The sequence below is a fragment of the Anomaloglossus baeobatrachus genome, chromosome 5 (genome assembly GCF_048569485.1).
Source record: "Anomaloglossus baeobatrachus isolate aAnoBae1 chromosome 5, aAnoBae1.hap1, whole genome shotgun sequence".
In the NCBI taxonomy this organism is placed as follows: domain Eukaryota; kingdom Metazoa; phylum Chordata; class Amphibia; order Anura; family Aromobatidae; genus Anomaloglossus; species Anomaloglossus baeobatrachus.
The window spans coordinates 94,144,619-94,157,211 of NC_134357.1; positions in this window are offsets into that span (position 1 = coordinate 94,144,619).

Genomic DNA, 12,593 nt, shown 5'->3' on the forward strand with positions numbered 1-12,593 from the left:
GAGTCCGGGCACAGTTTGAAGAAACCGGGTGTGGTCCAGAGTCGGTCGGTAGATTTTCAGGAGGATCCAAAGGTAATCAAGTAGCAGCAGCAGCAAGGCAGGAGCACACAGCAAGCAGTATACTCAGGCACTGGACTAGGCTTAGAGGCGGCCTTTTAAGCAGCTGGACAGGAAGTAGGGCAACAGAACATAAAACTCCATGTTAACCGAGGGCAAGCTCTTTCAAAAGAGGACTGGAAAACCCGGAAACCTGACATTACTCCCCCCCCCAGAAACGGCCTCAGGACGGGTCAGGGCCCGGCTTGTCCGGGTACCGTCGATGAAACTGAGCGATCTTCCGGGGTGCTCGAATGTTACCCACCGGTTCCCAGGAATCGTCCTCCTGGGCGTACCCCTGCCAACGTACCAGATACTGAAGCCGACGACGATGGAGCCGGGAGTCAATAATGTCTTCAACCACGAACTGCTCCTCGCCGTCGACCATCACAGGCGGAGGAGGAGGCACGACACGACCATGAAACGTATTGGGAGAGACGGATTTGAGGAGAGAAACATGAAAGACCGGGTGTACCTTTAGATGGTGCGGTAACCGCAGCCGACAGGCCACAGGGCTCACGATCCCAGTGATCTTGAACGGACCGATGAATTTTTGTCCCAGCTTCTGCGAAGGGACACCCAATCTCAGGTTCTTGGTGGACAACCATACAGAGTCCCCTACCTTATACATGGGTGCCGGTTTCCGGTGAGCGTCTGCCGACCTCTTGTAACGCTCCTGAGCTGTAGCCACAGTGTCCTTCAGAACCTCCAGATTTTGTCGTAGCTCTGTCAATCTGTCCTCCACCGCGGGCACTGAGACCGCAACCGGTGACCTAGGCAAAATAGTCGGATGGTAACCCAAGTTAGCAAAGAAGGGCGTTACCTTAGTGGAGCTGCTCTGAGTGTTGTTATACGAGAACTCCGCCAACGGAAGCATCTTCAACCAATCGTCCTGCAGATGGCTGACATAACAGCGAAGGTATTGTTCCAGGGTTTGATTGGTCCGTTCGGTTTGCCCATTTGTCTGAGGATGGTATGCAGAAGACAAACAGACATCAATCTGAAGTGCCGTACAAAACCCCTTCCAGAACCTAGACGTGAACTGCACGCCCCGGTCAGAGATGATCTCGTCTGGTACCCCATGCAATCGGAATACGTTCTGGATAACCAGATCCACTGTCTCTGCGGCTGAGGGAAGACCGGCACACGGAATAAAGTGAGCAGCTTTAGTCAACCGATCCACCACCACTAAAATGGTATTGTGACCGTCTGAGACGGGCAACTCCACAATAAAATCCATTGAGATAGACCCCCAAGGGCGAGATGGCACGGGTAACGGTTGGAGGAGTCCTGTAGGAGCCACACGAGGGACCTTGCACCGGGCACAAACCACACATGAGTGGACATAGTCCTTTACATCCTTTAAACAGGTAGGCCACCAGAAAAAACGGTTCAGAAATTCCTGCGTCTTCTGTACCCCCCTATGACCAGCCAACACGGAGTCATGGACCAATTTGAGAACCCGAAGTCTTACGGCCTCCGGGACATAAATGCGTCGCTCTCTCAACCACACACCATTCCGAAGAACAAGAGTTACATCATTCGGGGGGGCAGCAAGAAATACGTCACCATCATAGGCCAGCTTGATTTCCTTCCACAAGTCCTGGTCCTGGATTACTCCAACGAAATTGGCATCCGATAACACGGTCTGAGACGGGGTTCCAGGCACGGAGTCCACGGCGTGGATTCGGGACAAGGCATCGGCTTTCCCATTACGTGAACCTGGACGGTATGTAACGACAAAATTGAACTGGTTAAGGAATAGGCTCCAACGGGCTTGCCGTGGAGATAGGCACCTGGCAGACTTAAGAAATTCCAGATTACGATGATCTGTGAGTACTATCACTTGCTGCGCGGCTCCCTGTAAGTGGTGTCTCCATTCCTTGAAAGCGGAAATAATCGCTAACAATTCCTTGTCCGCAATGTCATAGTTCCTTTCTGCAGGGGACAACCGGCGGGAAAAGAAAGCACACGGATGTAAGAGATTCTTGTCCCCAGTCCTTTGAGAAAGGATGGCCCCTAATGCGTAGTCGGAAGCGTCGACTTCCACGATAAAGGGAAGTGCGGGATTCGGATGTACCAATATAGGCGCTGAGGTAAAACAAACCTTGAGACGATGGAAAGCTTCCTGGGCCTGGGCGGACCACACAAACTTCTGTCCTTTCTTGGTTAACAGAGTGATGGGACGAACGATCTCTGAAAAATTACGGATAAAACGTCGGTAAAAGTTGGCAAAACCGACAAAGCGTTGTACCTCTTTGATGTTCCCCGGTTCCGGCCAGTCTAGAATTGCTTGTATCTTGCCAGACTCCATGTTCAGTCCCTGAGGAGAGATGACATAACCTAAGAATTGTATTTGTGAGCAATGGAATTCGCATTTCTCCAGTTTGATGTACAGGTGGTTTTCCCTCAGCCGGGTAAGTACGGTCTTGACGTGTTCCTGGTGTTCCTGCAGGGAATCAGAAAAGATTAGGATATCGTCCAGATAAATCACCATGAATTGGTCCATGATATCCCTAAAAATATCGTTAACTAGATGTTGGAAAGTCGCGGGAGCGTTACAAAGTCCAAAAGGCATCACTAGGTACTCAAAATGTCCATACCGACATCGGAACGCTGTCTTCCACTCGTCTCCGGGACGTATACGGAGTAGATTGTATGCCCCACGGAGATCCAATTTGGTGAATATTTTTGCCTGTTGGACCCTCTCCAATAGCTCAGGAATCAACGGTAACGGATACCGGTTCCGGATAGTTATTTTATTCAGTTCCCGGTAGTCAATACAGGGTCTCAGAGTCCCCTCTTTCTTTTTCACGAAAAAGATGGGTGCCCCTGCTGGTGAGGTAGACGGACGAATAAATCCCTTAGCTAGACTTTCATCAATGTATTCTTTTAGTGCTTCTAGCTCAGGTGCCGCCAACGGGTAGACATGACCAAACGGGATCTCCGCCCCTGGGAGTAAGTCTATGGGGCAATCATACGGTCTATGCGGGGGAAGCCGATCGGCTTTTCTTTTGTCGCATATATCCACAAAGTCATTATACACCGGGGGTAGAACAGGTACCTGTACAGTGCCCTCCGCATTCGGTGTTACTGGAACCGGAACAGTTGGACTAATGGTCGGAATACTCTGCGGTGGGAAGGATATTTCCTTAGTTTCCCAATCGATGACCGGATTTGTAGACCGTAGCCACGGAATACCTAGAATAATCGGAAAATGAGGAGAAGAAATTAACATGAAAACAAGGGTCTCCTGCTGACCTGGCTTCATGACGCATTCTAGCGGTACGGTTTCCCGATCAACTGGTCCAGAGATTAACGGAGATCCGTCAACCGTCTCCATGGTAACCGGTGAGGATCTTTGCTGAGTCCGGATACCGTGTTTCCGGGCAAAAGAGGAGTCCATGAAATTTCCCCCTGCCCCAGAATCTATCATTGCAGAGGTAGGTATTAGCTGTCCCTCCCACCGGATCTGAATGGGGAGCGAGCAATGGGTATATTTCCCTTCCGAGTCCTTCGGTGAGGTTGACATTACAGTCAAGGGAAATACCGCATCCAAGTGTCCGCTTGCCTCAGAGATATCGGACTCTGCGTCCGTGTTGTCACACTCTGCCATGGCTGCCAATACCTTATTTGGGCGATTCGGACGTTTTGGGCAGTCGATCAAGAAATGGTCCGATTGACCGCAATAGAAACACAAACGCTCACGGAGCCGGTGTTCGCGACGTTCATTGGTCTCTCGCTTTTGCAGAGAGTCCACTTGCATAGGAACGTCCTCGGCCTCCCGTGGCGTCCTGAGAGCGGGTTCTCTGGAAGAAATGCAAAGTTGTTCACACGGTTTACAGCTGCCCATTTTTCCTGTCTACGTTCCGTCAAGCGGGTATCAATACGCACACAGTGCTGGAGAAACAGTTCAAAATCCCCTGGCGATTCGGAACGGGCTAACTCGTCTTTGATGGTACCGGACAAACCCTTTCTGAAAACAGACAATAATGCATTGTTTCCCCAGTCGGTGTCTACCACTAACCTCTTAAATTCAGTGGCGTATTCAACGACAGAACGCTTTCCCTGACGTAAGGAAAGGAGAGCCGATTCAGCGGTAGCACGGCGATTTGGATCATCAAACATCTGCGCCATTGCGGTCAGAAAGTCCTCCAGGTGATTTAAACGGATGTCCCGGTTCTCTATCATAGATTTAGCCCAAGCCAGTGCTCGTGAGGTTAATAACATAATTATACATAACACTTTGGACCGGTCAGAACGGTAATAATCAGCATGTACATCAAAAAACAGTATACATTGGTTCACAAATCCACGAAACTGACTACGGTCACCATTGAAACGGAATGGGGGTAACCTAGGCATACCGGCAGCTGATACGGACGTAGTGGGGCCGGCTTCCTGAGCCTCCACTCTGACTTGCAAATCCTGTATAGCCGGACCCAGTACCTGGTGATCATGGCCCAGCTGTGTCTCCACATCTCTAAGTTTAGTCTGCACCACCTCCATCTCCTGCTGCAAGGAGTTAATCATAGAAAAGAGCTGATCTACTCGTGTCTCAGTCATTGCCCCAGCGAAATCCTCTTAGTGGCCTGAGTATAATGTAATACTACTGTATGTTTTGAGGATTTCGATAGCGTAGGGCAATGACAGCCAGAGACGAGTTTGTGGTACAAGATGTTTATGATATGTAACCACGGTAGATACACAACGGAAATACACAGTATAACAAACACATGAAAATACCTTTCCGAAACGGAGCGAAGGGGATTCCCGGGGCCACGCACCGGACTCCCCCAGGGAGACCACCAGAGCGAACCCCTATACAGGGACTGTCCGGCAATCAACCCCGGAAGGCCTAAATGCGCCGCAGCCGGGACACAAGGGGCAAGCGGTAAAGTCCAGAAGTGTCCGTACGGGATGAAAGTCCAGAATGGTTATGAACCGGAAGAAACCGGGCAGACGTGCTGACCAAAGACGGCAGACGGAGTCCGGGCACAGTTTGAAGAAACCGGGTGTGGTCCAGAGTCGGTCGGTAGATTTTCAGGAGGATCCAAAGGTAATCAAGTAGCAGCAGCAGCAAGGCAGGAGCACACAGCAAGCAGTATACTCAGGCACTGGACTAGGCTTAGAGGCGGCCTTTTAAGCAGCTGGACAGGAAGTAGGGCAACAGAACATAAAACTCCATGTTAACCGAGGGCAAGCTCTTTCAAAAGAGGACTGGAAAACCCGGAAACCTGACAGCTGGGCTTGATGCCAGGTGACATTACACATCTGGTATCAACCCCATTTATTACCCCGTTAGCCACGGCACCAGGGCGCGGGATGAGTTGGGCGGCTGTGGCGGCTGTGGCCTGCTATTTTTAGGCTGGGAAGAGTCCAATAACCATGGCTCTTCCCACCCTGAGAATACCAGACCCCAGCTGTCAGCTTCACCTTGACTGGTGATCTAATTTGGGGGGACCCTACGTTTGTTTGTTTTTTTAATTATTTATTTATAAATAATTTAAAAAAAAAAAACAGCTTGGGGAGCCCTCCAAATTGATCACCAGCCAAGGTGAAGCTGTCAGCTATGGTTTGCAGGCTACAGCTGTCTGCTTTACCCTAGCTGGCTATCAAAAATAGGGGGGACCCCACGTCATTTATTTTAATTATTTTTTTTTCTTTTTGGGCTAAATACAAGGCTAGGCACCCTTTAGTGACACATGAAAGGCACTAAAGGGCGCCAGCTTAGAATATGCAGGGGGTGGGACGTTATATATGTTTGACATCTATCCATTCATCCATTGTAGCATTTTAGGCTATGTGCCCACAATCAGGGTTTGCAGCGTTTTGGGCGCAGAGTGTTTTCCCTGCGTCCATAACGCTGCGTTGTGCAGTAGAAGCACAGTGGAAGGATTTTTAGAAATCCCATGCCCACTGTGCTTCTTTTCTCCGCAGCATAAACCGACCTGTGGCGCAGCTTCCCGAGCCTCAGCATGTCAATTTATGCTGCGGAGATGAGTGTGCTCTGCAGGTAGCATAGAACTAAAGTCCACAGCAGCCTGAACCCAAATCGTGGGCATGGGCAGCTGCGTTCTCCCGTGGACAACACTCACATCTCTGTAGGAAGGCTGACACTGTGTACTGGACGCAGTGTCGCTGGATCATGGCCACATAGCCTAAAAGTGAGAAATTTGTTGCTACAGCAACATCTTTGGGAAGTACCTGTGGATTCAAAATGCTTACTATACTCCTGAATAAAATCCTTGAGGGGTCCATTTTCCAAAATGGAGTCACTTGTGGGGGGTTTCTAATGTATAGGTAACCAAGAGGCCCTGCTAATGTGACATGGTGCGCGCAATTTATTTAAACTTTTCCAAAATTCAAATGGTGCTCCTTCCATTCCAAGCCCTCCCATATATCCAAACAGAGGTTTTTGTCCACATATGGGGTATCCCTGCGCTCACAAGAAATTGGATAACAAACTGTGGGGTCCATGTTTTGTTGTTGCCTCTTGAAAAAGTGAGAAATGTGATGCTAAAGAAACATTTTTGTGAAAATAATGAAAATTTTCAATATGGCAACCTAAGCTTATCAAATTCTGTGAAGTATTCGTGGATTCAAAATGCTCAATATACACCTAGATAAAAGCTTTGAGGTTTCTTGATTCCAGAATGGGGTCACTTGTGGGGGGCCTCCACTGTTTAGGCACTTTAGGGGCTTTTCAAATGCGACATAGCGTCCACTAATTATTCCAGCCAAATGTTCAGTCAAATTGCACTCCTTCCCTTCCAAGACCTGCCGTGTGCCAAAACAGTTGATTTCCACCACATATAAGATATCACCAAACTCAGGAGAAATTGCAGAATACATTTCATGGTGATTTTTTTCCTTTTACCCTTGTGAAAAAAAAGCTACCTGGTTGAAGTAACAATTTTGTGGTAAAATTTTATTTTTTTATTTTCATGGCTCAACGTTATAAACTTCTGTGAAGCACTTGGGGGTTCAGGGTACTCACCAAACATCTAGATAAATTCCTTGAGAGGCCTAGTTTCCAATATGGGGTCACTTGTGGTGGTGTTTTGCTGTTTACGTACCTTAGGGGTCCTCCAAATGCAACATGGTGCCCGCAATCTTTTTCAGCCAAATTTCCTTTCCAAAATTCAAATATTGCTCCTTTCGTTCCAAGCCCTCCCATTTGTCCAAACAAAGGTTTCAGACCACATGTGAGGTATCACCGCGCTCATAAAAAAGTGAATAACAAACATTTGGGTCAAATTTTTGGAATTACCTCTTGAAAAAGTGAGAGAATTGATGCTAAAGCAACATTTTTGAGAAAAAAATTACAATTTTCAATATGACAAAGTAACGTTATCAAAATCTGTGAAGTACCTGTGGGTCCAAAATGCTCAGTATACCCCTCGATAGAAGCCTTAAGGGGTCTAGTTTCCAAAATGGGGTCACTTGAGGGAGGTTCCTGCTGTTTAGGTACCTTTATGGGATCTGTAAAAGCAACATGGTGTCCGCAATCTGTTTCAGCCAACTTTGCTTTCCAAAATTCAAATATTCCTCCTTTCATTCCGAGCTCTCCCATTTACCCAAACAAAGGTTTCTGACCACATGTGGGGTATTGGCGCGCTCATAAGAAAGTGGGTAACAAAGTGTAAGGTCCAATTTTTGGTGTTACCTCTTGAAAAAGTAAGAAAATTAGTGCTAAAGTAACATTTTTAGGTAAAATGTTAATTTTTATTTTTTTCATTCCACATTACTTTAGTTCCTGTGAAGCACCTGAAGGGTTAATAAACTTCTTGAATGTGGTTTTGAGTACCTTGAGGGGTGCAGGTTTTAGAATGCTGTCACTTTTGGGTATTTTCTGTCACCCAGGCCTCTCAAAGTCACATCAAATGGGATGTGGTCCCTAAAAAAATGGTTTTGTAAATTTTGTTGAAAAAATGGGAAATTGCTGATGAACTTTGAACCCTTCTAACTTCCTAACCCCAAAAAATTTTGTTTCAAAAATTGCGCTGATCTAAAGTAGACAAGTAGGAAATGTTATTTATTAACTATTTTGTGTGACATAACTCTCCGGTTTATGGGCATAAAAATTAAAAGTTTGAAACTTGCAAAATTTTTAATTTTTTTGTCAAATTTCAGATTTTTTCACAAATAAAATAAAAAAAATCATCCTAAATTTACCTCTAACATGAAGCCCAATAGGTCATGAAAAAACAGTCTCAGAATCACTGGGATCCATTGAAGCGTTCCAGAGTTATAACCTTATAAAGTCACACTGGTCAAAATTGCAAAAAATGGCCTGGGCATTAAGTACAAATCTGGCTTCGTCCTTAAGGGGTTAAGAACGTCAATTGAAGATGCAAAAATTAAGCCATCACACAGCTCTAGCTCTTGAAAAATGAGAATGCTATGGGTTTCGGTAAATGGCGACAAAAGCGCCATTCTTTGTTTTTACAAAGTCCTAAAAAAAAATTTCCACACTTAGATAAAAGTAAAACTATACATGTTTGGTATGTACGAACTCGTACTGAACTGGGGAATCATATTGCTAGGTCATATAGTAAATAGATGAGCGATGTTTGAGGTTCGAGGTTCGCCAATTTCATGTTCAAGTGATTTTGGGGGTTGTTCGAGTCGTTCGACGAACTCGAACGATTTGCTAAAAGTTCGGCAGTTCGAGTTACGTTTGAGAACTGTTCGAACACCAAAAGCGTGGCTTTTCACAGTAAGTATGTGCTCACCTTTCGTATCTGCATGCGTCCTGCGTCCCCAGCACAATCTCTCTCTCTTTTCTACTCACCGATCACAGGCGTCTCGCTGCACGGCTGTCACAAATCTCCAGAGGCATTTCCTCTTTTAAAAATGGCTGCCGCTTCATTATTCAATTAGTTATTCCGTGCTTTCCCTGCCCACCGGCGCCCATGAGTGGTTGCAGTCAGACATGCCCCCACGATGAGTGACAGCTGTCTCACTGCAACCAATCACAGCCACCGGCGGGCGGCTCTATATCGTGTAGTAAAATAAATAAATAAATTTAAAAAAAAAATGTCGTTTCCCCATATTTGATACCAGCCAGGATAAAGCCACACCGCTGGAGGCTGGTATTGTCAGGATGGAGAGCACCACATTATGGAGAGCCCACCACCCTAACAATATGACCCAGCAGCCTCCCAGAATTGCCGCATCCATTAGATGCGGCTGTCCCGGGACTCTACCCAGCTCATCCCGAATTGCCCTGGTGCGGTGGCAATCGGGGTAATAAGGAGTTAATCATGCCAGGCGTCTCCCCGAGATACCTTCCATGATTAAACTGTAAGTGAAAGTAAAGAAACACACACAACGAAAAATCCTTTATTTGGAATAAAAGGCAAAAAAACACCTCATTTACCTTTTTATTAAAATCCCCAAACAACAATCCAGGTCCAAAGTAATCCATACGACACTGTCAGCTCTGCTACATGAAGATGACAGGGAACGATCTGTGTTCTCTCCACGTAGCACCTCAAATGAGCCGTGCTGTCACCAGACGTCACTCTGCAATGTAGACGTCAAGATTACCAAATCTGCCTATGTTTCTTATTAGTGCCAGTGGCTCAATGGATAGAGCTCCTGTCTAAGAAACATTAGTTCGTGAGTTTGGTTCCTGGCTGTCCCGGTAAAAAAAGTACTTTATTTTTTATTATAATTATTATTTATTTATAATTATAATTTAATTTAATTATGCACTGAGGGGAGGAGCCGGACATCAGCCGTGAGCCGCGGGACACACCACTAAAATCGGAGCAGTTCACAAAATGAGGCTGCATTGCTCCTTCTCTCTCTCTCTCTCTCTTTCTCTCTCTCTTTCTCTCTCTCTTTCTCTCTTTCTCTCTCTTTCTCTCTCCCTCTATCTCTCTCTCTTTCTCTCTCTCGTTCTCTCTCGCTCTTTCTCTCTCTCTTTCTCTCTCTTTCTGTCTCTCTCTTTCTCTCTCTCTCTTTCTCTCTCTCTCTTTCTCTCTCTCTTTCTCTCTCTCTTTCTCTCTCTCTTTCTCTCTCTCTCTTTCTTTCTCTCTCTCTTTCTCTCTCTCTCTTTATCTCTCTTTTTCTCTCTCTCTCTCTTTCTCTTTCTTTATCTCTCTTTTTCTCTATCTCTCTTTTTCTGTCTCTTCCTCTCCCTCTCTATTGTTCTCTCTCTTTCTCTCTCTCTTTCTCTCTTTCTTTCTCTTTCTCTCTCTCTCTTTCTCTCTCTCTCTCCCTCTCGCTCTCTCTTTTTCTCTCTTTCTCTATCTCCCTCTCTCTCCTCTCTCTCCCTTTCTCTCTTCTCTCTCTCTCTTTTTCTCTCTCCCTCTCTCTCTTTATCTCTCTCTGTTTCTCTCTGTTTCGCTCTCTTTTTCTCAGTCTCTCTTTTTCTCTTTTTCCCTCTCTCTCTTCTCTCTCTCTTTCTCTCTATCTCTTTCTCTCTCTTTTTCTCTTTCTCTCTCTCTCTTTTTCTCAGTCTTTCTTTCTAATTTTTCCCTCTCTTTCTCTCCTCTTTCTCCTCTCTCTCTCCTCTTTCTCCTCTCTCTCTCCTCTCTCTCTTCTCTCTCTTCTCTCTATCCCTTTCTCTTCTCTTTTCTCTCTCTTTTCTCTCTCTTTTCTCCCTCTCTTTTCTCTATCTTCTCTCTCTCTTCTTTCTCTCTCTCTCTTCTTTCTCTCTCTCTCAGACCTGGCGATGATCAGCTGAATCAGTCACCTGACGGAATCAGCTGACACTATAAGTCGAGCGGTGAGGCCGGCTTTTTACTGCCCGGCCGGCTTAACTATCAGCTGATGCTGTCCGACAGGAGTCTGCACAGAAATGTGTATTTTTTTTTTTTCAACTGATGCATCAGCTGATTGTATAAAAGCCGTTTATACAATCAGCTGCTGTGTCATGGGATTCAGGCCCTTGAACCTGACACATCATCTGATCGCTTTGCCTTCCAGCAAACCGATCAGATGATATTGGATCCGGATTGGACGGCACGGGACCCTTGACCCAGGAGTACTGCGGAGGGGGATTCTTTATTTCAATAAAGATGGAGTCACTAATTGTGTTGTGTTTTATTTCTAATAAAAATATTTTTCTGTGTGTTTTGTTTTTTTTCATCTGTACTAGAAATTCATGGTGGCCATGTCTAACATTGGCGTGACACCATGAATTTCGGGCCTAGGGCCAGTTGATAAAATACAACTAGCCCTAACCCCATTATTACCAAGCAAGCCACCCACCACCAGGGCAGCTGGAAGAGTTGGATACAGCGCCAGAAGATGGCGCTTCTATGAAAGCACCATTTTCTGGGGTGACTGCGGACTGCAATTTGCAGCAGGGGTGCCCAGGAAGCTTTGGCACCCTGAGCTGCAGATTCCAATACTCAGCTGCCTGGTTGTACCTGACTGGACAGAAAAATTGGGTGAAGCCCACGTAATTTTTTTTTAATTATTTCATGAAATACATGAAATAATTAAAAAAAAAAAGGGCTTCCCTATATTTTTGGTTCCCAGCTAGGTACAAATAGGCAGCTGGGGGTTGGGGGCAGCCCGTAGCTGCCTGTTGTACCTGTCAAGCATACAAAAACATGGCAAAGCCCACGTAATTTTTGGGGGGGGGGCAAAAAACTCCTGCATACAGTCCTGGATGGAGTATGCTGAGCCTTGTAGTTCTGCAGCTGCTGTCTGTCTGTCTGTATGGAGGAAAGCAGACAGCAGCAGAACTACAAGGCTCAGCATGCTCCATTCACTAGTGTATGCAGGAGAGCAGACAGCAGCTGCAGAACAACAAGGCTCAGCATGCTCCATTCACTAGTATATGCAGGAGAGCAGGCAGCAGCTGCAGAACTACAAGGCTCAGCATACTTCATCCAGGACTGTATGAAGGAGTTTTTTGCCCCCAAAAAAATGACGTGGGTTTCGCCATATTTTTGTATGCTAGCCAGGTACACTAGGCAGGTATGGCTGCCCCCAACCCACAGCTGCCTATTTGTACCCGGCTGGGAACTAAAAAATTAGGGAAGTCTTTTTTTTAATTATTTCATGAATTTCATGAAATAATTAAAAAAAAATCGACATAAGCTTCACCCCATTTTTTGTGTCCAGCCAGGTACAACTAGGCAGCTGGGGATTGGAATCCGCAGCACAGGTTGGCCCGAGCTTTCTGGGCGCCTCTGCTGCGAATTGCAGTCCGAAGCCGCCCCAGAAAATGGCACTTTCATAGAAGCGTCATCATCTGGCACTGTATCCAACTCTTCCAGCAGCCCTGGAGCCGGGTGGCTTGCTTGGTTATAATGAGTTAATACTAGCTTTGTTTTACTAGCTAGTATTAAGCCAGAGATTCTTAATGTCAGGCAAGTTTGACCCGGCCATTAAGAATCTCCAATAAAGAGTTAAAAAAAAGACACCACAGAGAGAAAAAATACTTTAATAGAAATAAATACACAGACACATTAGAGACTCCATGTTTATTACTCCATGTCAGCCCTCGACGATCCTGCTCTTCTGCCTTC